Source organism: Argiope bruennichi, chromosome 7, assembly GCF_947563725.1.
Source record: "Argiope bruennichi chromosome 7, qqArgBrue1.1, whole genome shotgun sequence".
Taxonomy (NCBI): Eukaryota; Metazoa; Arthropoda; class Arachnida; order Araneae; family Araneidae; genus Argiope; species Argiope bruennichi.
The window spans coordinates 10,624,059-10,647,501 of record NC_079157.1 but is presented as its reverse complement, the minus strand read 5'-3'; the positions used below and the strand labels follow the sequence as shown (position 1 = coordinate 10,647,501).

At 42.9% G+C, this 23,443-nt stretch overlaps 21 non-coding genes across 21 annotated transcripts; all 21 read left to right on the top strand.

Annotated features, from left to right (window-relative positions):
• Window positions 1–654: 654 nt before the first annotated feature.
• Window positions 655–726, top strand: Trnag-gcc (transfer RNA glycine (anticodon GCC)). The gene has a single exon. It is a non-coding gene; the product is annotated as a tRNA-Gly (tRNA).
• A 674-nt stretch (window positions 727–1,400) lies between these two features.
• Window positions 1,401–1,472, top strand: Trnag-gcc (transfer RNA glycine (anticodon GCC)). Its single transcript has one exon. It is a non-coding gene; the product is annotated as a tRNA-Gly (tRNA).
• A 961-nt stretch (window positions 1,473–2,433) lies between these two features.
• Trnaf-gaa (transfer RNA phenylalanine (anticodon GAA)) lies at window positions 2,434–2,506 on the top strand. Its single transcript has one exon. It is a non-coding gene; the product is annotated as a tRNA-Phe (tRNA).
• Window positions 2,507–3,555: 1,049 nt separating this feature from the next.
• Window positions 3,556–3,628, top strand: Trnaf-gaa (transfer RNA phenylalanine (anticodon GAA)). Its single transcript has one exon. It is a non-coding gene; the product is annotated as a tRNA-Phe (tRNA).
• A 1,795-nt stretch (window positions 3,629–5,423) lies between these two features.
• Window positions 5,424–5,496, top strand: Trnaf-gaa (transfer RNA phenylalanine (anticodon GAA)). The gene has a single exon. It is a non-coding gene; the product is annotated as a tRNA-Phe (tRNA).
• A 2,917-nt stretch (window positions 5,497–8,413) lies between these two features.
• Trnaf-gaa (transfer RNA phenylalanine (anticodon GAA)) lies at window positions 8,414–8,486 on the top strand. The gene has a single exon. It is a non-coding gene; the product is annotated as a tRNA-Phe (tRNA).
• A 1,043-nt stretch (window positions 8,487–9,529) lies between these two features.
• Window positions 9,530–9,602, top strand: Trnaf-gaa (transfer RNA phenylalanine (anticodon GAA)). The gene has a single exon. It is a non-coding gene; the product is annotated as a tRNA-Phe (tRNA).
• Window positions 9,603–10,651: 1,049 nt separating this feature from the next.
• Trnaf-gaa (transfer RNA phenylalanine (anticodon GAA)) lies at window positions 10,652–10,724 on the top strand. Its single transcript has one exon. It is a non-coding gene; the product is annotated as a tRNA-Phe (tRNA).
• Window positions 10,725–11,486: 762 nt separating this feature from the next.
• Window positions 11,487–11,558, top strand: Trnad-guc (transfer RNA aspartic acid (anticodon GUC)). The gene has a single exon. It is a non-coding gene; the product is annotated as a tRNA-Asp (tRNA).
• Window positions 11,559–12,167: 609 nt separating this feature from the next.
• On the top strand, window positions 12,168–12,240 carry Trnaf-gaa (transfer RNA phenylalanine (anticodon GAA)). Its single transcript has one exon. It is a non-coding gene; the product is annotated as a tRNA-Phe (tRNA).
• A 1,502-nt stretch (window positions 12,241–13,742) lies between these two features.
• Window positions 13,743–13,814, top strand: Trnad-guc (transfer RNA aspartic acid (anticodon GUC)). Its single transcript has one exon. It is a non-coding gene; the product is annotated as a tRNA-Asp (tRNA).
• Window positions 13,815–14,411: 597 nt separating this feature from the next.
• On the top strand, window positions 14,412–14,484 carry Trnaf-gaa (transfer RNA phenylalanine (anticodon GAA)). Its single transcript has one exon. It is a non-coding gene; the product is annotated as a tRNA-Phe (tRNA).
• A 4,027-nt stretch (window positions 14,485–18,511) lies between these two features.
• Trnaf-gaa (transfer RNA phenylalanine (anticodon GAA)) lies at window positions 18,512–18,584 on the top strand. Its single transcript has one exon. It is a non-coding gene; the product is annotated as a tRNA-Phe (tRNA).
• A 10-nt stretch (window positions 18,585–18,594) lies between these two features.
• Window positions 18,595–18,666, top strand: Trnad-guc (transfer RNA aspartic acid (anticodon GUC)). The gene has a single exon. It is a non-coding gene; the product is annotated as a tRNA-Asp (tRNA).
• Window positions 18,667–18,970: 304 nt separating this feature from the next.
• On the top strand, window positions 18,971–19,042 carry Trnad-guc (transfer RNA aspartic acid (anticodon GUC)). The gene has a single exon. It is a non-coding gene; the product is annotated as a tRNA-Asp (tRNA).
• Window positions 19,043–19,263: 221 nt separating this feature from the next.
• Trnaf-gaa (transfer RNA phenylalanine (anticodon GAA)) lies at window positions 19,264–19,336 on the top strand. The gene has a single exon. It is a non-coding gene; the product is annotated as a tRNA-Phe (tRNA).
• A 10-nt stretch (window positions 19,337–19,346) lies between these two features.
• On the top strand, window positions 19,347–19,418 carry Trnad-guc (transfer RNA aspartic acid (anticodon GUC)). The gene has a single exon. It is a non-coding gene; the product is annotated as a tRNA-Asp (tRNA).
• A 304-nt stretch (window positions 19,419–19,722) lies between these two features.
• On the top strand, window positions 19,723–19,794 carry Trnad-guc (transfer RNA aspartic acid (anticodon GUC)). The gene has a single exon. It is a non-coding gene; the product is annotated as a tRNA-Asp (tRNA).
• Window positions 19,795–20,754: 960 nt separating this feature from the next.
• Window positions 20,755–20,827, top strand: Trnav-gac (transfer RNA valine (anticodon GAC)). Its single transcript has one exon. It is a non-coding gene; the product is annotated as a tRNA-Val (tRNA).
• Window positions 20,828–22,616: 1,789 nt separating this feature from the next.
• Trnaf-gaa (transfer RNA phenylalanine (anticodon GAA)) lies at window positions 22,617–22,689 on the top strand. The gene has a single exon. It is a non-coding gene; the product is annotated as a tRNA-Phe (tRNA).
• A 679-nt stretch (window positions 22,690–23,368) lies between these two features.
• On the top strand, window positions 23,369–23,441 carry Trnaf-gaa (transfer RNA phenylalanine (anticodon GAA)). Its single transcript has one exon. It is a non-coding gene; the product is annotated as a tRNA-Phe (tRNA).
• Window positions 23,442–23,443: the final 2 nt, after the last annotated feature.

Here is a 23,443-nt window from a genome sequence, read left to right as displayed (position 1 = left end):
TTAATATTTTTATTGGATAACACTAATAATTCTACATGTGCGCTTTCGATTGACTTTAGAAATCTTGACAAACCACATTCGCTGAGTAACACAATTCTTTATTAGATGTATCTTCTCTCGTCCTTTTATGAACAAATAACATCTTGCCGATTCTTTCCAATTTCATTCTGGTAAAGCTGCTTTCCGATTTCTCCTGGGGGAGCCGAAATAGCTCAGTTGGGAGAGCGTTAGACTGAAGATGTAAATGTCCCTGGTTCGATCCCGGGTTTCGGCAAGCGTAACTGTCCTAGGTAGTATAGTGGTCAGTATCCCCGCCTGTCACGCGGGAGACCGGGGTTCGATTCCCCGACGGGGAGTTTGCGATATTTCTTTAATATTTTTATTCGATAACACTAATAATTCTACATGTGCGCTTTCGATTGACTTTAGAAATCTTGACAAACCACATTCGCTGAGTAACACAATTCTTTATTAGATGTATCTTCTCTCGCCCTTTTATGAACAAATAACATCTTGCTGATTCTTTCCAATTTCATTCTGGTAAAGCTGCTTTCCGATTCCTCCTAGGCGTGCCGAAATAGCTCAGTTGGGAGAGCGTTAGACAGAAGATCTAGAGGTCCCTGGTTCGATCCCGGGTGTTGGCAAGCGTTACTGTCCTCGGTAGTATAGTGGTCAGTATCCCCGCCTGCCACGCGGGAGACCGGGGTTCGATTCCCCGACGGGGAGTTAGCGATATTTCTTTAATATTTTTATTGGATAACACTAATAATTCTACATGTGCGCTTTCGATTGACTTTAGAAATCTTGACAAACCACATTCGCTGAGTAACACAATTCTTTATTAGATGTATCTTCTCTCGTCCTTTTATGAACAAATAACATCTTGCTGATTCTTTCCAATTTCATTCTGGTAAAGCTGCTTTCCGATTCCTCCTAGGCGTGCCGAAATAGTTCAGTTGGGCGAGCGTTAGACTGAAGATCTAAAGGTCCGTGGTTCGATACCGGGTTTCGGCAAGCGTAACTGTCCTCGGTAGTATAGTGGTCAGTATCCCCGCCTGTCACGCGGGAGACCGGAGTTCGATTCCCCGCCGGGGAGTTTGTGATATATCAATAATCTTTTTATTTTTATTGGATAACACTAATAATTCTACATGTGCGCTTTCGATTGACTTTAGAAATCTTGACAAAACACATTCGCTGAGTAACACAATTCTTCCTTAGATGTATCTTCTCTCGTCCTTTTATGAACAAATAACATCTTGCTGATTCTTTCCAATTTCATTCTGGTAAAGCTGCTTTCCGATTTCTCCTAGGGGTGCCGAAATAACTCAGTTGGGCGAGCGTTAGACTGAAGATCTAAAGGTCCCTGGTTCGATCCCGGGTGTTGGCAAGCGTTACTGTCCTCGGTAGTATAGTGGTCAGTATCCCCGCCTGCCACGCGGGAGACCGGGGTTCGATTCCCCGACGGGGAGTTAGCGATATTTCTTTAATATTTTTATTGGATAACACTAATAATTCTACATGTGCGCTTTCGATTGACTTTAGAAATCTTGACAAACCACATTCGCTGAGTAACACAATTCTTTATTAGATGTATCTTCTCTCGTCCTTTTATGAACAAATAACATCTTGCTGATTCTTTCCAATTTCATTCTGGTAAAGCTGCTTTCCGATTCCTCCTAGGCGTGCCGAAATAGTTCAGTTGGGCGAGCGTTAGACTGAAGATCTAAAGGTCCGTGGTTCGATACCGGGTTTCGGCAAGCGTAACTGTCCTCGGTAGTATAGTGGTCAGTATCCCCGCCTGTCACGCGGGAGACCGGAGTTCGATTCCCCGCCGGGGAGTTTGTGATATATCAATAATCTTTTTATTTTTATTGGATAACACTAATAATTCTACATGTGCGCTTTCGATTGACTTTAGAAATCTTGACAAAACACATTCGCTGAGTAACACAATTCTTCCTTAGATGTATCTTCTCTCGTCCTTTTATGAACAAATAACATCTTGCTGATTCTTTCCAATTTCATTCTGGTAAAGCTGCTTTCCGATTTCTCCTAGGGGTGCCGAAATAGCTCAGTTGGGAGAGCGTTAGACTGAAGATGTAAATGTCCCTGGTTCGATCCCGGGTTTCGGCAAGCGTAACTGTCCTAGGTAGTATAGTGGTCAGTATCCCCGCCTGTCACGCGGGAGACCGGGGATCGATTCCCCGACGGGGAGTTTGCGATATTTCTTTAATATTTTTATTGGATAACACTAATAATTCTACATGTGCGCTTTCGATTGACTTTAGAAATCTTGACAAACCACATTCGCTGAGTAACACAATTCTTCCTTAGATGTATCTTCTCTCGTCCTTTTATGAACAAATAACATCTTGCTGATTCTTTCCAATTTCATTCTGGTAAAGCTGCTTTCCGATTTCTCCTAGGCGTGCCGAAATAGCTCAGTTGGGAGAGCGTTAGACTGAAGATCTAAAGGTCCCTGGTTCGATCCCGGGTTTCGGCAAGCGTGACTGTCCTCGGTAGTATAGTGGTCAGTATCCCCGCCTGTCACGCGGGAGACCGGGGTTCGATTCCCCGCCGTCGAGTTTGCTATATTTCTTTAATATTTTTATTGGATAACACTAATAATTCTACATGTGCGCTTTCGATTGACTTTAGAAATCTTGACAAACCACATTCGCTGAGTAACACAATTCTTTATTAGATGTATCTTCTCTCGTCCTTTTATGAACAAATAACATCTTGCTGATTCTTTCCAATTTCATTCTGGTAAAGCTGCTTTCCGATTTCTCCTAGGCGTGCCGAAATAAATCAGTTGGGAGAGCGTTAGACTGAATATCTAAAGGTCCCTGGTTCGATCCCGGGTTTCGGCAAGCGTAACTGTCCTCGGTAGTATAGTGGTCAGTATCCTCGACTGTCACGCGGGAGACCGGGGTTCGATTCCACGCCGGGGAGTTTGCTATATTTCTTTAATCTTTTTATTTTTATTGGATAGCACTAATAATTCTACATGTGCGCTTTCGATTGACTTTAGAAATCTTGACAAACCACATTCGATGAGTAACACAATTCTTCCTTAGATGTATCTTCTCTCGTTGTTTTATGAACAAATAACATCTTGCTGATTCTTTCCAATTTCATTCTGGTAAAGCTGCTTTCCGATTTCTCCTAGGCGTGCCGAAATAGCTCAGTTGGGAGAGCGTTAGACTGAAGATGTAAAGGTCCCTGGTTCGATCCCGGGTTTCGGCAAGCGTAACTGTCCTCTGTAGTATAGTGGTCAGTATCCCCGCCTGTCACGCGGGAGACCGGGGTTCGATTCCCCGCCGGGGAGTTTGTGATATATCAATAATCGTTTTATTTTTATTGGATAACACTAATAATTCTACATGTGCTCTTTCGATTTACTTTAGAAATCTTCACAAATCACATTCGTTGAGTAACACAATTCTTCCTTAGATGTATCTTCTCTCGTCCTTTTATGAACAAATAACATCTTGCTGATTCTTTCCAGTTTCATTCTCATAAAGCTGCTTTCCGATTTCTCCTAGGCGTGCCGAAATAGCTCAGTTGGGAGAGCGTTAGACTGAAGATCTAAAGGTCCCTGGTTCGATCCCGGGTTTCGGCAAGCGTAATTGTCCTCGGTAGTATAGTGGTCAGTATCCCCGCCTGTCATGCGGGAGACCGGGGTTCGATTCCCCGGCGGGGAGTTTGCGATATATCAATAGTCTTTTTATTTTTATTGGTTAACACTAATAATTCTACATGTGCGCTTTCGATTGACTTTAGAAATCTTGACAAACCACATTCGCTGAGTAACACAATTCTTTATTAGATGTATCTTCTCTCGTCCTTTTATGAACAAATAACATTTTGCTGATTCTTTCCAATTTCATTCTGGTAAAGCTGCTTTCCGATTTCTCCTAGGCGTGCCGAAATAGCTCAGTTAGGAGAGCGATAGACTGAAGATCTAAAGGTCCCTGGTTCGATCCCGGGTTTCGGCAAGCGTAACTGTCCTCGGTAGTATAGTGGTCAGTATCCCCGCCTGTCACGCGGGAGACCGGGGTTCGATTCCCCGCCGTCGAGTTTGCTGTATTTCTTTAATCTTTTTATTTTATTTGGATAACACTAATAATTCTACATGTGCGCTTTCGATTGACTTTAGAAATCTTGACAAACCACATTCGCTGAGTAACACAATTCTTTATTAGATGTATCTTCTCTCGTCTTTTTATGAACAAATAACATCTTGCTGATTCTTTCCAATTTCATTCTGGTAAAGCTGCTTTCCGATTTCTCCTAGGGGTGCCGAAATAGCTCAGTTGGGAGAGCGTTAGACTGAAGATGTAAAGGTCCCTGGTTCGATCCCGGGTTTCGGCAAGCGTAACTGTCCTAGGTAGTATAGTGGTCAGTATCCCCGCCTGTCACGCGGGAGACCGGGGTTCGATTCCCCGACGGGGAGTTTGCGATATTTCTTTAATATTTTTATTGGATAACACTAATAATTCTACATGTGCGCTTTCGATTGACTTTAGAAATCTTGACAAACCACATTCGCTGAGTAACACAATTCTTTATTAGATGTATCTTCTCTCGTCCTTTTATGAACAAATAACATCTTGCTGATTCTTTCCAATTTCATTCTGGTAAAGCTGCTTTCCGATTTCTCCTAGGGGTGCCGAAATAGCTCAGTTGGGAGAGCGTTAGACTGAAGATGTAAATGTCCCTGGTTCGATCCCGGGTTTCGGCAAGCGTAACTGTCCTAGGTAGTATAGTGGTCAGTATCCCCGCCTGTCACGCGGGAGACCGGGGATCGATTCCCCGCCGGGGAGTTTCCTATGTTTCTTTAATCTTTTTATTTTTATTGGATAACACTAATAATTCTACATGTGCTCTTTCGATTGACTTTAGAAATCTTGACAAACCACATTCGCTGAGTAACACAATTCTTTATTAGATGTATCTTCTCTCGTCCTTTTATGAACAAATAACATCTTGCTGATTCTTTCCAATTTCATTCTGGTAAAGCTGCTTTCCGATTTCTCCTAGGGGTGCCGAAATAGCTCAGTTGGGAGAGCGTTAGACTGAAGATGTAAATGTCCCTCGTTCGATCCCGGGTTTCGGCAAGCGTAACTGTCCTAGGTAGTATAGTGGTCAGTATCCCCGCCTGTCACGCGGGAGACCGGGGATCGATTCCCCGACGGGGAGTTTGCGATATTTCTTTAATATTTTTATTGGATAACACTAATAATTCTACATGTGCGCTTTCGATTGACTTTAGAAATCTTGACAAACCACATTCGCTGAGTAACACAATTCTTCCTTAGATGTATCTTCTCTCGTCCTTTTATGAACAAATAACATCTTGCTGATTCTTTCCAATTTCATTCTGGTAAAGCTGCTTTCCGATTTCTCCTAGGCGTGCCGAAATAGCTCAGTTGGGAGAGCGTTAGACTGAAGATCTAAAGGTCCCTGGTTCGATCCCGGGTTTCGGCAAGCGTGACTGTCCTCGGTAGTATAGTGGTCAGTATCCCCGCCTGTCACGCGGGAGACCGGGGTTCGATTCCCCGCCGTCGAGTTTGCTATATTTCTTTAATCTTTTTATTTTTATTGGATAACACTAATAATTCTACATGTGCGCTTTCGATTGACTTTAGAAATCTTGACAAACCACATTCGCTGAGTAACACAATTCTTTATTAGATGTATCTTCTCTCGTCCTTTTATGAACAAATAACATCTTGCTGATTCTTTCCAATTTCATTCTGGTAAAGCTGCTTTCCGATTTCTCCTAGGCGTGCCGAAATAAATCAGTTGGGAGAGCGTTAGACTGAATATCTAAAGGTCCCTGGTTCGATCCCGGGTTTCGGCAAGCGTAACTGTCCTCGGTAGTATAGTGGTCAGTATCCTCGACTGTCACGCGGGAGACCGGGGTTCGATTCCCCGCCGGGGAGTTTGCTATATTTCTTTAATCTTTTTATTTTTATTGGATAACACTAATAATTCTACATGTGCGCTTTCGATTGACTTTAGAAATCTTGACAAACCACATTCGATGAGTAACACAATTCTTCCTTAGATGTATCTTCTCTCGTTCTTTTATGAACAAATAACATCTTGCTGATTCTTTCCAATTTCATTCTGGTAAAGCTGCTTTCCGATTTCTCCTAGGCGTGCCGAAATAGCTCAGTTGGGAGAGCGTTAGACTGAAGATGTAAAGGTCCCTGGTTCGATCCCGGGTTTCGGCAAGCGTAACTGTCCTCTGTAGTATAGTGGTCAGTATCCCCGCCTGTCACGCGGGAGACCGGGGTTCGATTCCCCGCCGGGGAGTTTGTGATATATCAATAATCGTTTTATTTTTATTGGATAACACTAATAATTCTACATGTGCTCTTTCGATTTACTTTAGAAATCTTGACAAACCACATTCGATGAGTAACACAATTCTTCCTTAGATGTATCTTCTCTCGTTCTTTTATGAACAAATAACATCTTGCTGATTCTTTCCAATTTCATTCTGGTAAAGCTGCTTTCCGATTTCTCCTAGGCGTGCCGAAATAGCTCAGTTGGGAGAGCGTTAGACTGAAGATGTAAAGGTCCCTGGTTCGATCCCGGGTTTCGGCAAGCGTAACTGTCCTCTGTAGTATAGTGGTCAGTATCCCCGCCTGTCATGCGGGAGACCAGGGTTCGATTCCCCGGCGGGGAGTTTGCGATATATCAATAATCTTTTTATTTTTATTGGTTAACACTAATAATTCTACATGTGCGCTTTCGATTGACTTTAGAAATCTTGACAAACCACATTCGCTGAGTAACACAATTCTTTATTAGATGTATCTTCTCTCGTCCTTTTATGAACAAATAACATTTTGCTGATTCTTTCCAATTTCCTTCTGGTAAAGCTGCTTTCCGATTTCTCCTAGGCGTGCCGAAATAGCTCAGTTAGGAGAGCGATAGACTGAAGATCTAAAGGTCCCTGGTTCGATCCCGGGTTTCGGCAAGCGTAACTGTCCTCGGTAGTATAGTGGTCAGTATCCCCGCCTGTCACGCGGGAGACCGGGGTTCGATTCCCCGCCGTCGAGTTTGCTATATTTCTTTAATCTTTTTATTTTATTTGGATAACACTAATAATTCTACATGTGCGCTTTCGATTGACTTTAGAAATCTTGACAAACCACATTCGCTGAGTAACACAATTCTTTATTAGATGTATCTTCTCTCGTCTTTTTATGAACAAATAACATCTTGCTGATTCTTTCCAATTTCATTCTGGTAAAGCTGCTTTCCGATTTCTCCTAGGGGTGCCGAAATAGCTCAGTTGGGAGAGCGTTAGACTGAAGATGTAAAGGTCCCTGGTTCGATCCCGGGTTTCGGCAAGCGTAACTGTCCTAGGTAGTATAGTGGTCAGTATCCCCGCCTGTCACGCGGGAGACCGGGGTTCGATTCCCCGACGGGGAGTTTGCGATATTTCTTTAATATTTTTATTGGATAACACTAATAATTCTACATGTGCGCTTTCGATTGACTTTAGAAATCTTGACAAACCACATTCGCTGAGTAACACAATTCTTTATTAGATGTATCTTCTCTCGTCCTTTTATGAACAAATAACATCTTGCTGATTCTTTCCAATTTCATTCTGGTAAAGCTGCTTTCCGATTTCTCCTAGGGGTGCCGAAATAGCTCAGTTGGGAGAGCGTTAGACTGAAGATGTAAAGGTCCCTGGTTCGATCCCGGGTTTCGGCAAGCGTAACTGTCCTAGGTAGTATAGTGGTCAGTATCCCCGCCTGTCACGCGGGAGACCGGGGTTCGATTCCCCTACGGGGAGTTTGCGATATTTCTTTAATATTTTTATTGGATAACACTAATAATTCTACATGTGCGCTTTCGATTGACTTTAGAAATCTTGACAAACCACATTCGCTGAGTAACACAATTCTTTATTAGATGTATCTTCTCTCGTCCTTTTATGAACAAATAACATCTTGCTGATTCTTTCCAATTTCATTCTGGTAAAGCTGCTTTCCGATTTCTCCTAGGGGTGCCGAAATAGCTCAGTTGGGAGAGCGTTAGACTGAAGATGTAAATGTCCCTGGTTCGATCCCGGGTTTCGGCAAGCGTAACTGTCCTAGGTAGTATAGTGGTCAGTATCCCCGCCTGTCACGCGGGAGACCGGGGATCGATTCCCCGACGGGGAGTTTGCGTTATTTCTTTAATATTTTTATTGGATAACACTAATAATTCTACATGTGCGCTTTCGATTGACTTTAGAAATCTTGACAAACCACATTCGCTGAGTAACACAATTCTTCCTTAGATGTGTCTTCTCTCGTCCTTTTATGAACAAATAACATCTTGCTGATTCTTTCCAATTTCATTCTGGTAAAGCTGCTTTCCGATTTCTCCTAGGCGTGCCGAAATAGCTCAGTTGGGAGAGCGTTAGACTGAAGATCTAAAGGTCCCTGGTTCGATCCCGGGTTTCGGCAAGCGTGACTGTCCTCGGTAGTATAGTGGTCAGTATCCCCGCCTGTCACGCGGGAGACCGGGGTTCGATTCCCCGCCGTCGAGTTTGCTATATTTCTTTAATCTTTTTATTTTATTTGGATAACACTAATAATTCTACATGTGCGCTTTCGATTGACTTTAGAAATCTTGACAAACCACATTCGCTGAGTAACACAATTCTTTATTAGATGTATCTTCTCTCGTCTTTTTATGAACAAATAACATCTTGCTGATTCTTTCCAATTTCATTCTGGTAAAGCTGCTTTCCGATTTCTCCTAGGGGTGCCGAAATAGCTCAGTTGGGAGAGCGTTAGACTGAAGATGTAAATGTCCCTGGTTCGATCCCGGGTTTCGGCAAGCGTAACTGTCGTAGGTAGTATAGTGGTCAGTATCCCCGCCTGTCACGCGGGAGACCGGGGTTCGATTCCCCGACGGGGAGTTTGCGATATTTCTTTAATATTTTTATTGGATAACACTAATAATTCTACATGTGCGCTTTCGATTGACTTTAGAAATCTTGACAAACCACATTCGCTGAGTAACACAATTCTTTATTAGATGTATCTTCTCTCGTCCTTTTATGAACAAATAACATCTTGCTGATTCTTTCCAATTTCATTCTGGTAAAGCTGCTTTCCGATTTCTCCTAGGGGTGCCGAAATAGCTCAGTTGGGAGAGCGTTAGACTGAAGATGTAAATGTCCCTGGTTCGATCCCGGGTTTCGGCAAGCGTAACTGTCCTAGGTAGTATAGTGGTCAGTATCCCCGCCTGTCACGCGGGAGACCGGGGTTCGATTCCCCGACGGGGAGTTTGCGATATTTCTTTAATATCTTTATTGGATAACACTAATAATTCTACATGTGCGCTTTCGATTGACTTTAGAAATCTTGACAAACCACATTCGCTGAGTAACACAATTCTTCCTTAGATGTGTCTTCTCTCGTCCTTTTATGAACAAATAACATCTTGCTGATTCTTTCCAATTTCATTCTGGTAAAGCTGCTTTCCGATTTCTCCTAGGCGTGCCGAAATAGCTCAGTTGGGAGAGCGTTAGACTGAAGATCTAAAGGTCCCTGGTTCGATCCCGGGTTTCGGCAAGCGTGACTGTCCTCGGTAGTATAGTGGTCAGTATCCCCGCCTGTCACGCGGGAGACCGGGGTTCGATTCCCCGCCGTCGAGTTTGCTATATTTCTTTAATCTTTTTATTTTTATTGGATAACACTAATAATTCTACATGTGCGCTTTCGATTGACTTTAGAAATCTTGACAAACCACATTCGCTGAGTAACACAATTCTTTATTAGATGTATCTTCTCTCGTCCTTTTATGAACAAATAACATCTTGCTGATTCTTTCCAATTTCATTCTGGTAAAGCTGCTTTCCGATTTCTCCTAGGCGTGCCGAAATAAATCAGTTGGGAGAGCGTTAGACTGAATATCTAAAGGTCCCTGGTTCGATCCCGGGTTTCGGCAAGCGTAACTGTCCTCGGTAGTATAGTGGTCAGTATCCTCGACTGTCACGCGGGAGACCGGGGTTCGATTCAACGCCGGGGAGTTTGCTATATTTCTTTAATCTTTTTATTTTTATTGGATAACACTAATAATTCTACATGTGCGCTTTCGATTGACTTTAGAAATCTTGACAAACCACATTCGCTGAGTAACACAATTCTTTATTAGATGTATCTTCTCTCGTCCTTTTATGAACAAATAACATCTTGCTGATTCTTTCCAATTTCATTCTGGTAAAGCTGCTTTCCGATTTCTCCTAGGGGTGCCGAAATAGCTCAGTTGGGAGAGCGTTAGACTGAAGATGTAAAGGTCCCTGGTTCGATCCCGGGTTTCGGCAAGCGTAACTGTCCTAGGTAGTATAGTGGTCAGTATCCCCGCCTGTCACGCGGGAGACCGGGGTTCGATTCCCCGACGGGGAGTTTGCGATATTTCTTTAATATCTTTATTGGATAACACTAATAATTCTACATGTGCGCTTTCGATTGACTTTAGAAATCTTGACAAACCACATTCGCTGAGTAACACAATTCTTCCTTAGATGTGTCTTCTCTCGTCCTTTTATGAACAAATAACATCTTGCTGATTCTTTCCAATTTCATTCTGGTAAAGCTGATTTCCGATTTCTCCTAGGCGTGCCGAAATAGCTCAGTTGGGAGAGCGTTAGACTGAAGATCTAAAGGTCCCTGGTTCGATCCCGGGTTTCGGCAAGCGTGACTGTCCTCGGTAGTATAGTGGTCAGTATCCCCGCCTGTCACGCGGGAGACCGGGGTTCGATTCCCCGCCGTCGAGTTTGCTATATTTCTTTAATCTTTTTATTTTTATTGGATAACACTAATAATTCTACATGTGCGCTTTCGATTGACTTTAGAAATCTTGACAAACCACATTCGCTGAGTAACACAATTCTTTATTAGATGTATCTTCTCTCGTCCTTTTATGAACAAATAACATCTTGCTGATTCTTTCCAATTTCATTCTGGTAAAGCTGCTTTCCGATTTCTCCTAGGCGTGCCGAAATAAATCAGTTGGGAGAGCGTTAGACTGAATATCTAAAGGTCCCTGGTTCGATCCCGGGTTTCGGCAAGCGTAACTGTCCTCGGTAGTATAGTGGTCAGTATCCTCGACTGTCACGCGGGAGACCGGGGTTCGATTCAACGCCGGGGAGTTTGCTATATTTCTTTAATCTTTTTATTTTTATTGGATAACACTAATAATTCTACATGTGCGCTTTCGATTGACTTTAGAAATCTTGACAAACCACATTCGATGAGTAACACAATTCTTCCTTAGATGTATCTTCTCTCGTCCTTTTATGAACAAATAACATCTTGCTGATTCTTTCCAATTTCATTCTGGTAAAGCTGCTTTCCGATTTCTCCTAGGCGTGCCGAAATAGCTCAGTTGGGAGAGCGTTAGACTGAAGATGTAAAGGTCCCTGGTTCGATCCCGGGTTTCGGCAAGCGTAACTGTCCTCGGTAGTATAGTGGTCAGTATCCCCGCCTGTCACGCGGGAGACCGGGGTTCGATTCCCCGCCGGGGAATTTGTGATATATCAATAATCTTTTTATTTTTATTGGATAACACTAATAATTCTACATGTGCGCTTTCGATTGACTTTAGAAATCTTGACAAACCACATTCGCTGAGTAACACAATTCTTTATTAGATGTATCTTCTCTCGTCCTTTTATGAACAAATAACATCTTGCTGATTCTTTCCAATTTCATTCTTTTAAAGCTGCTTTCCGATTTCTGCTAGGCGTGCCGAAATAGCTCAGTTGGGAGAGCGTTAGACTGAAGATCTAAAGGTCCCTGGTACGATCCCGGGTTTCGGCAAGCGTAACTGTCCTCGGTAGTATAGTGGTCAGTATCCCCGCCTGTCACGCGGGAGACCGGGGTTCGATTCCCCGACGGGGAGTTTGCGATATAACATAAATCTTTTTATTTTTATTTTTATTTTTATTGGATAACACTAATAATTCTACATGTGCTCTTTCGATTTACTTTAGAAATCTTGACAAATCACATTCGTTGAGTAACACAATTCTTCCTTAGATGTATCTTCTCTCGTCCTTTTATGAACAAATAACATCTTGCTGATTCTTTCCAGTTTCATTCTCATAAAGCTGCTTTCCGATTTCTCCTAGGCGTGCCGAAATAGCTCAGTTGGGAGAGCGTTAGACTGAAGATCTAAAGGTCCCTGGTTCGATCCCGGGTTTCGGCAAGCGTGACTGTCCTCGGTAGTATAGTGGTCAGTATCCCCGCCTGTCACGCGGGACACCGGGGTTCGATTCCCCGCCGTCGAGTTTGCTATATTTCTTTAATCTTTTTATTTTTATTGGATAACACTAATAATTCTACATGTGCGCTTTCGATTGACTTTAGAAATCTTGACAAACCACATTCGCTGAGTAACACAATTCTTTATTAGATGTATCTTCTCTCGTCCTTTTATGAACAAATAACATTTTGCTGATTCTTTCCAATTTCATTCTGGTAAAGCTGCTTTCCGATTTCTCCTAGGCGTGCCGAAATAGCTCAGTTAGGAGAGCGATAGCCTGAAGATCTAAAGGTCCCTGGTTCGATCCCGGGTTTCGGCAAGCGTAACTGTCCTCGGTAGTATAGTGGTCAGTATCCCCGCCTGTCACGCGGGAGACCGGGGTTCGATTCCCCGCCGTCGAGTTTGCTATATTTCTTTAATCTTTTTATTTTATTTGGATAACACTAATAATTCTACATGTGCGCTTTCGATTGACTTTAGAAATCTTGACAAACCACATTCGCTGAGTAACACAATTCTTTATTAGATGTATCTTCTCTCGTCCTTTTATGAACAAATAACATCTTGCTGATTCTTTCCAATTTCATTCTGGTAAAGCTGCTTTCCGATTTCTCCTACGGGTGCCGAAATAGCTCAGTTGGGAGAGCGTTAGACTGAAGATGTAAAGGTCCCTGGTTCGATCCCGGGTTTCGGCAAGCGTAACTGTCCTAGGTAGTATAGTGGTCAGTATCCCCGCCTGTCACGCGGGAGACCGGGGTTCGATTCCCCGACGGGGAGTTTGCGATATTTCTTTAATATTTTTATTGGATAACACTAATAATTCTACATGTGCGCTTTCGATTGACTTTAGAAATCTTGACAAACCACATTCGCTGAGTAACACAATTCTTTATTAGATGTATCTTCTCTCGTCCTTTTATGAACAAATAACATCTTGCTGATTCTTTCCAATTTCATTCTGGTAAAGCTGCTTTCCGATTTCTCCTAGGGGTGCCGAAATAGCTCAGTTGGGAGAGCGTTAGACTGAAGATGTAAAGGTCCCTGGTTCGATCCCGGGTTTCGGCAAGCGTAACTGTCCTAGGTAGTATAGTGGTCAGTATCCCCGCCTGTCACGCGGGAGACCGGGGTTCGATTCCCCGACGGGGAGTTTGCGATATTTCTTTAATATTTTTATTGGATAACACTAATAATTCTACATGTGCGCTTTCGATTGACTTTAGAAATCTTGACAAACCACATTCGCTGAGTAACACAAATCTTTATTAGATGTATCTTCTCTCGTCCTTTTATGAACAAATAACATCTTGCTGATTCTTTCCAATTTCATTCTGGTAAAGCTGCTTTCCGATTTCTCCTATTCGTGCCGAAATAGCTCAGTTGGGAGAGCGTTAGACTGAAGATCTAAAGGTCCCTGTTTCGATCCCGGGTTTCGGCAAGCGTAACTGTCCTCGGTAGTATAGTGGTCAGTATCCCCGCCTGTCACGCGGGAGACCGGGGTTCGATTCCCCGCCGGGGAGTTTGCGATATATCAATAATCTTTTTATTTTTATTGGATAACACTAATAATTCTACCTGTGCGCTTTCGATTGACTTTAGAAATCTTGACAAACCACATTCGCTGAGTAACACAATTCTTTATTAGATGTATCTTCTCTCGCCCTTTTATGAACAAATAACATCTTGCTGATTCTTTCCAATTTCATTCTGGTAAAGCTGCTTTCCGATTTCTCCTAGGCGTGCCGAAATAACTCAGTTGGGAGAGCGTTAGACTGAAGATCTAGAGGTCCCTGGTTCGATCCTGGGTGTTCGCAAGCGTAACTGTCCTCGGTAGTATAGTGGTCAGTATCCCCGCCTGTCACGCGGGAGACCGGGGTTCGACTCCCCGCCGGGGAGTTTGTGATATATCAATAATCTTTTTATTTTTATTGGATAACACTAATAATTCTACATGTGCGCTTTCGATTGACTTTAGAAATCTTGACAAACCACATTCGCTGAGTAACACAATTCTTTATTATATGTATCTTCTCTCGTCCTTTTATGAACAAATAACATCTTGCTGATTCTTTCCAATTTCATTCTGGTAAAGCTGCTTTCCGATTTCTCCTAGGCGTGCCGAAATAGCTCAGTTGGGAGAGCGTTAGACTGAAGATCTAAAGGTCCCTGGTTCGATCCCGGGTTTCGGCAAGCGTAACTGTGCTCGGTAGTATAGTGGTCAGTATCCCCGCCTGTCACGCGGGAGACCGGGGTTCGATTCCCCGCCGTCGAGTTTGCTATATTTCTTTAATCTTTTTATTTTTATTGGATAACACTAATAATTCTACATGTGCGCTTTCGATTGACTTTAGAAATCTTGACAAACCACATTCGCTGAGTAACACAATTCTTTATTAGATGTATCTTCTCTCGTCCTTTTATGAACAAATAACATCTTGCTGATTCTTTCCAATTTCATTCTGGTAAAGCTGCTTTCCGATTTCTCCTAGGAGTGCCGAAATAGCTCAGTTGGGAGAGCGTTAGACTGAAGATGTAAAGGTCCCGGTTTCGATCCCGGGTTTCGGCAAGCGTAACTGTCCTCGGTAGTATAGTGAACAGTATCCCCGCCTGTCACGCGGGAGACCGGGGTTCGATTCCCCGCCGGGGAGTTTGCAATATTTCCTTAATATTTTTATTGGATAACACTAATAATTCTACATGTGCGCTTTCTATTGACTTTAGAAATCTTGACAAACCACATTCGCTGAGTAACACAATTCTTCCTTAGATGTATCTTCTCTCGTCCTTTTATGAACAAATAAAATCTTGCTGATTTTTTCCAATTTCATTCTGGTAAAGCTGCTTTCCGATTTCTCCTAGGCGTGCCGAAATAGTTCAGTTGGGCGAGCGTTAGACTGAAGATCTAAAGGTCCCTGGTTCGATACCGGGTTTCGGCAAGCGTAACTGTCCTCGGTAGTATAGTGGTCAGTATCCCCGCCTGTCACGCGGGAGACCGGAGTTCGATTCCCCGCCGGGGAGTTTGTGATATATCAATAATCTTTTTATTTTTATTGGATAACACTAATAATTCTACATGTGCGCTTTCGATTGACTTTAGAAATCTTGACAAACCACATTCGCTGAGTAACACAATTCTTCCTTAGATGTATCTTCTCTCGTCCTTTTATGAACAAATAACATCTTGCTGATTCTTTCCAATTTCATTCTGGTAAAGCTGCTTTCCGATTTCTCCTAGGCGTGCCGAAATAGCTCAGTTGGGAGAGCGTTAGACTGAAGATCTAAAGGTCCCTGGTTCGATCCCGGGTGTTGGCAAGCGTTACTGTCCTCGGTAGTATAGTGGTCAGTATCCCCGCCTGTCACGCGGGAGACCGGGGTTCGATTCTCCGACGGGGAGTTTGCGATATTTCTTTAATATTTTTATTGGATAACACTAATAATTCTACATGTGCGCTTTCAATTGACTTTAGAAATCTTGACAAACCACATTCGCTGAGTAACACAATTCTTTATTAGATGTATCTTCTCTCGTCCTTTTATGAACAAATAACATCTTGCTGATTCTTTCCAATTTCATTCTGGTAAAGCTGCTTTCCGATTTCTCCTAGGGGTGCCGAAATAGCTCAGTTGGGAGAGCGTTAGACTGAAGATCTAGAGGTCCCTGGTTCGATCCTATGTGTTGGCAAGCGTAACTGTCCTCTGTAGTATAGTGGTCAGTATCCCCGCCTGTCACGCGGGAGACCGGGGTTCGATTCCCCGACGGGGAGTTTGTGATATATCAATAACCTTTTTGTTTTTATTGGATAACACTAATAATTCTACATGTGCGCTTTCGATTGACTTTAGAAATCTTGACAAACCACATTCGCTGAGTAACACAATTCTTTATTAGATGTATCTTCTCTCGACCTTTTATGAACAAATAACATCTTGCTGATTCTTTCCAATTTCATTCTGGTAAAGCTGCTTTCCGATTTCTCCTAGGGGTGCCGAAATAGCTCAGTTGGGAGAGCGTTAGACTGAAGATGTAAAGGTCCCTGGTTCGATCCCGGGTTTCGGCAAGCGTAACTGTCCTAGGTAGTATAGTGGTCAGTATCCCCGCCTGTCACGCGGGAGACCGGGGTTCGATTCCCCGACGGGGAGTTTGCGATATTTCTTTAATATTTTTATTGGATAACACTAATAATTCTACATGTGCGCTTTCGATTGACTTTAGAAATCTTGACAAACCACATTCGCTGAGTAACACAATTCTTTATTAGATGTATCTTCTCTCGTCCTTTTATGAACAAATAACATCTTGCTGATTCTTTCCAATTTCATTCTGGTAAAGCTGCTTTCCGATTTCTCCTAGGCGTGCCGAAATAGCTCAGTTGGGAGAGCGTTAGACTGAAGATCTAAAGGTCCCTGTTTCGATCCCGGGTTTCGGCAAGCGTAACTGTCCTCGGTAGTATAGTGGTCAGTAACCCCGCCTGTCACGCGGGAGACCGGGGTTCGATTCCTAGCCGGGGAGTTTGCGATATATCAATAATCTTTTTATTTTTATTGGATAACACTAATAATTCTACCTGTGCGCTTTCGATTGACTTTAGAAATCTTGACAAACCACATTCGCTGAGTAACACAATTCTTTATTAGATGTATCTTCTCTCGCCCTTTTATGAACAAATAACATCTTGCTGATTCTTTCCAATTTCATTCTGGTAAAGCTGCTTTCCGATTTCTCCTAGGCGTGCCGAAATAGCTCAGTTGGGAGAGCGTTAGACTGAAGATCTAGAGGTCCCTGGTTCGATCCTGGGTGTTGGCAAGCGTAACTGTCCTCGGTAGTATAGTGGTCAGTATCCCCGCCTGTTACGCGGGAGACCGGGGTTCGATTCCCCGCCGTCGAGTTTGCTATATTTCTTTAATCTTTTTATTTTTATTGGATAACACTAATAATTCTACATGTGCGCTTTCGATTGACTTTAGAAATCTTGACAAACCACATTCGCTGAGTAACACAATTCTTTATTAGATGTATCTTCTCTCGTCCTTTTATGAACAAATAACATCTTGCTGATTCTTTCCAATTTCATTCTGGTAAAGCTGCTTTCCGATTTCTCCTAGGAGTGCCGAAATAGCTCAGTTGGGAGAGCGTTAGACTGAAGATGTAAAGGTCCCTGGTTCGATCCCGGGTTTCGGCAAGCTTAACTGTCCTCGGTAGTATAGTGAACAGTATCCCCGCCTGTCACGCGGGAGACCGGGGTTCGATTCCCCGCCGGGGAGTTTGCAATATTTCTTTAATATTTTTATTGGATAACTCTAATAATTCTACATGTGCGCTTTCGATTGACTTTAGAAATCTTGACAAACCACATTCGCTGAGTAACACAATTCTTCCTTAGATGTATCTTCTCTCGTCCTTTTATGAACAAATAAAATCTTGCTGATTTTTTCCAATTTCATTCTGGTAAAGCTGCTTTCCGATTTCTCCTAGGCGTGCCGAAATAGTTCAGTTTGGCGAGCGTTAGACTGAAGATCTAAAGGTCCCTGGTTCGATCCCGGGTGTTGGCAAGCGTTACTGTCCTCGGTAGTATAGTGGTCAGTATCCCCGCCTGTCACGCGGGAGACCGGGGTTCGATTCCCCGACGGGGAGTTTGCGATATTTCTTTAATATTTTTATTGGATAACACTAATAATTCTACATGTGCGCTTTCGATTGACTTTAGAAATCTTGACAAACCACATTCGCTGAGTAACACAATTCTTTATTAGATGTATCTTTTCTCGTCCTTTTATGAACAAATAACATCTTGCTGATTCTTTCCAATTTCATTCTGGTAAAGCTGCTTTCCGATTTCTCCTAGGGGTGCCGAAATAGCTCAGTTGGGAGAGCGTTAGACTGAAGATGTAAATGTCCCTGGTTCGATCCCGGGTTTCGGCAAGCGTAACTGTCCTAGGTAGTATAGTGGTCAGTATCCCCGCCTGTCACACGGGAGACCGGGGATCGATTCCCCGACGGGGAGTTTGCGATATTTCTTTAATATTTTTATTGGATAACACTAATAATTCTACATGTGCGCTTTCGATTGACTTTAGAAATCTTGACAAACCACATTCGCTGAGTAACACAATTCTTTATTAGATGTATCTTCTCTCGTCCTTTTATGAACAAATAACATCTTGCTGATTCTTTCCAATTTCATTCTGGTAAAGCTGCTTTCCGATTTCTCCTAGGCGTGCCGAAATAGCTCAGTTGGGAGAGCGTTAGACTGAAGATCTAAAGGTCCCTGGTTCGATCCCGGGTTTCGGCAAGCGTAACTGTCCTCGGTAGTATAGTGGTCAGTATCCCCGCCTGTCACGCGGGAGACCGGGGTTCGATTCCCCGCCGGGGAGTTTGCGATATATCAATATTCTTTTTATTTTTATTGGATAACACTAATAATTCTACCTGTGCGCTTTCGATTGACTTTAGAAATCTTGACAAACCACATTCGCTGAGTAACACAATTCTTTATTAGATGTATCTTCTCTCGCCCTTTTATGAACAAATAACATCTTGCTGATTCTTTCCAATTTCATTCTGGTAAAGCTGCTTTCCGATTTCTCCTAGGCGTGCCGAAATAGCTCAGTTGGGAGAGCGTTAGACTGAAGATCTAGAGGTCCCTGGTTCGATCCTGGGTGTTGGCAAGCGTAACTGTCCTCGGTAGTATAGTGGTCAGTATCCCCGCCTGTCACGCGGGAGACCGGGGTTCGATTCCCCGCCGGGGAGTTTGTGATATATCTATAATCTTTTTATTTTTATTGGATAACACTAATAATTCTACATGTGCGCTTTCGATTGACTTTAGAAATCCTGAGAAACCACATTCGCTGAGTAACACAATTCTTCCTTAGATGTATCTTCTCTCGTCCTTTTATGAACAAATAACATCTTGCTGATTCTTTCCAGTTTCATTCTGGAAAAGCTGCTTTCCGATTTCTCCTAGGCGTGCCGAAATAGCTCAGTTGGGAGAGCGTTAGACTGAAGATCTAAAGGTCCCTGGTTCGATCCCGGGTTTCGGCAAGCGTAACTGTCCTCGGTAGTATAGTGGTCAGTATCCCCGCCTGTCACGCGGGAGACCGGGGTTCGATTCCCCGCCGGGGAGTTTGCGATATATCAATATTCTTTTTATTTTTATTGGATAACACTAATAATTCTACCTGTGCGCTTTCGATTGACTTTAGAAATCTTGACAAACCACATTCGCTGAGTAACACAATTCTTTATTAGATGTATCTTCTCTCGCCCTTTTATGAACAAATAACATCTTGCTGATTCTTTCCAATTTCATTCTGGTAAAGCTGCTTTCCGATTTCTCCTAGGCGTGCCGAAATAGCTCAGTTGGGAGAGCGTTAGACTGAAGATCTAGAGGTCCCTGGTTCGATCCTGGGTGTTGGCAAGCGTAACTGTCCTCGGTAGTATAGTGGTCAGTATCCCCGCCTGTCACGCGGGAGACCGGGGTTCGATTCCCCGCCGGGGAGTTTGTGATATATCTATAATCTTTTTATTTTTATTGGATAACACTAATAATTCTACATGTGCGCTTTCGATTGACTTTAGAAATCTTGACAAACCACATTCGCTGAGTAACACAATTCTTTATTAGATGTATCTTCTCTCGTCCTTTTATGAACAAATAACATCTTGCTGATTCTTTCCAATTTCATTCTGGTAAAGCTGCTTTCTGATTTCTCCTAGGCGTGCCGAAATAGCTCAGTTGGGAGAGCGTTAGACTGAAGATGTAAAGGTCCCTGGTTCGATCCCGGGTTTTGGCAAGCTTAACTGTCCTCGGTAGTATAGTGGCCATATCCCCGCCTGTCACGCGGGAGACCGGGGTTCGATTCCCCGCCGGGGAGTTTGCGATATTTCTTTAATATTTTTATTGGATAACACTAATAATTCTACATGTGCGCTTTCGATTGACTTTAGAAATCTTGACAAACCACATTCGCTGAGTAACACAATTCTTCCTTAGATGTATCTTCTCTCGTCCTTTTATGAACAAATAAAATCTTGCTGATTTTTTCCAATTTCATTCTGGTAAAGCTGCTTTCCGATTTCTCCTAGGCGTGCCGAAATAGTTCAGTTGGGCGAGCGTTAGACTGAAGATCTAAAGGTCCCTGGTTCGATACCGGGTTTCGGCAAGCGTAACTGTCCTCGGTAGTATAGTGGTCAGTATCCCCGCCTGTCACGCGGGAGACCGGGGTTCGATTCCCCACCGGGGAATTTGCGATACTTCTTTAATATTTTTATTGGATAACACTAATAATTCTACCTGTGCGCTTTCGATTGACTTTAGAAATCTTGACAAACCACATTCGCTGAGTAACACAATTCTTTATTAGATGTATCTTCTCTCGCCCTTTTATGAACAAATAACATCTTGCTGATTCTTTCCAATTTCATTCTGGTAAAGCTGCTTTCCGATTTCTCCTAGGCGTGCCGAAATAGCTCAGTTGGGAGAGCGTTAGACTGACGATCTAGAGGTCCCTGGTTCGATCCTGGGTGTTGGCAAGCGTAACTGTCCTCGGTAGTATAGTGGTCAGTATCCCCGCCTGTCACGCGGGAGACCGGGGTTCGATTCCCCGCCGTCGAGTTTGCTATATTTCTTTAATCTTTTTATTTTTATTGGATAACACTAATAATTCTACATGTGCGCTTTCGATTGACTTTAGAAATCTTGACAAACCACATTCGCTGAGTAACACAATTCTTTATTAGATGTATCTTCTCTCGTCCTTTTATGAACAAATAACATCTTGCTGATTCTTTCCAATTTCATTCTGGTAAAGCTGCTTTCCGATTTCTCCTAGGAGTGCCGAAATAGCTCAGTTGGGAGAGCGTTAGACTGAAGATGTAAATGTCCCTGGTTCGATCCCGGGTTTCGGCAAGCTTAACTGTCCTCGGTAGTATAGTGAACAGTATCCCCGCCTGTCACGCGGGAGACCGGGGTTCGATTCCCCGCCGGGGAGTTTGCAATATTTCTTTAATATTTTTATTGGATAACTCTAATAATTCTACATGTGCGCTTTCGATTGACTTTAGAAATCTTGACAAACCACATTCGCTGAGTAACACAATTCTTCCTTAGATGTATCTTCTCTCGTCCTTTTATGAACAAATAAAATCTTGCTGATTTTTTCCAATTTCATTCTAGTAAAGCTGCTTTCCGATTTCTCCTAGGCGTGCCGAAATAGTTCAGTTTGGCGAGCGTTAGACTGAAGATCTAAAGGTCCCTGGTTCGATACCGGGTTTCGGCAAGCGTAACTGTCCTCGGTAGTATAGTGGTCAGTATCCACGCCTGTCACGCGGGAGACCGGAGTTCGATTCCCCGCCGGGGAGTTTGTGATATATCAATAATCTTTTTATTTTTATTGGATAACACTAATAATTCTACATGTGCGCTTTCGATTGACTTTAGAAATCTTGACAAACCACATTCGCTGAGTAACACAATTCTTCCTTAGATGTATCTTCTCTCGTCCTTTTATGAACAAATAACATCTTGCTGATTCTTTCCAATTTCATTCTGGTAAAGCTGCTTTCCGATTTCTCCTAAGCGTGCCGAAATAGCTCAGTTGGGAGAGCGTTAGACTGAAGATCTAAAGGTCCCTGGTTCGATCCCGGGTGTTGGCAAGCGTTACTGTCCTCGGTAGTATAGTGGTCAGTATCCCCGCCTGTCACGCGGTAGACCGGGGTTCGATTCCCCGACGGGGAGTTTGCGATATTTCTTTAATATTTTTATTGGATAACACTAATAATTCTACATGTGCGCTTTCAATTGACTTTAGAAATCTTGACAAACCACATTCGCTGAGTAACACAATTCTTTATTAGATGTATCTTCTCTCGTCCTTTTATGAACAAATAACATCTTGCTGATTCTTTCCAATTTCATTCTGGTAAAGCTGCTTTCCGATTTCTCCTAGGGGTGCCGAAATAGCTCAGTTGGGAGAGCGTTAGACTGAAGATGTAAAGGTCCCTGGTTCGATCCCGGGTTTCGGCAAGCGTAACTGTCCTAGGTAGTATAGTGGTCAGTATCCCCGCCTGTCACGCGGGAGACCGGGGATCGATTCCCCGACGGGGAGTTTGCGATATTTCTTTAATATTTTTATTGGATAACACTAATAATTCTACATGTGCGCTTTCGATTGACTTTAGAAATCTTGACAAACCACATTCGCTGAGTAACACAATTCTTTATTAGATGTATCTTCTCTCGTCCTTTTATGAACAAATAACATCTTGCTGATTCTTTCCAATTTCATTATGGTAAAGCTGCTTTCCGATTTCTCCTAGGCGGGCCGAAATAGCTCAGTTGGGAGAGCGTTAGACTGAAGATCTAAAGGTCCCTGGTTCGATCCCGGGTTTCGGCAAGCGTAACTGTCCTCGGTAGAATAGTGGTCAGTATCCCCGCCTGTCACGCGGGAGACCGGGGTTCGATTCCCCGCCGGGGAGTTTGCGATATATCAATAATCTTTTTATTTTTATTGGATAACACTAATAATTCTATCTGTGCGCTTTCGATTGACTTTAGAAATCTTGACAAACCACATTCGCTGAGTAACACAATTCTTTATTAGATGTATCTTCTCTCGCCCTTTTATGAACAAATAACATCTTGCTGATTCTTTCCAATTTCATTCTGGTAAAGCTGCTTTCCGATTTCTCCTAGGCGTGCCGAAATAGCTCAGTTGGGAGAGCGTTAGACTGAAGATCTAGAGGTCCCTGGTTCGATCCTGGGTGTTGGCAAGCGTAACTGTCCTCGGTAGTATAGTGGTCAGTATCCCCGCCTGTCACGCGGGAGACCGGGGTTCGATTCCCCGCCGGCGAGTTTGTGATATATCAATAATCTTTTTATTTTTATTGGATAACACTAATAATTCTACATGTGCGCTTTCGATTGACTTTAGAAATCTTGACAAACCACATTCGCTGAGTAACAAAATACTTTATTAGATGTATCTTCTCTCGTCCTTTTATGAACAAATAACATCTTGCTGATTCTTTCCAATTTCATTCTGGTAAAGCTGCTTTCCGATTTCTCCTAGGCGTGCCGAAATAGCTCAGTTGGGAGAGCGTTAGACTGAAGATCTAAAGGTCCCTGGTTCGATCCCGGGTTTCGGCAAG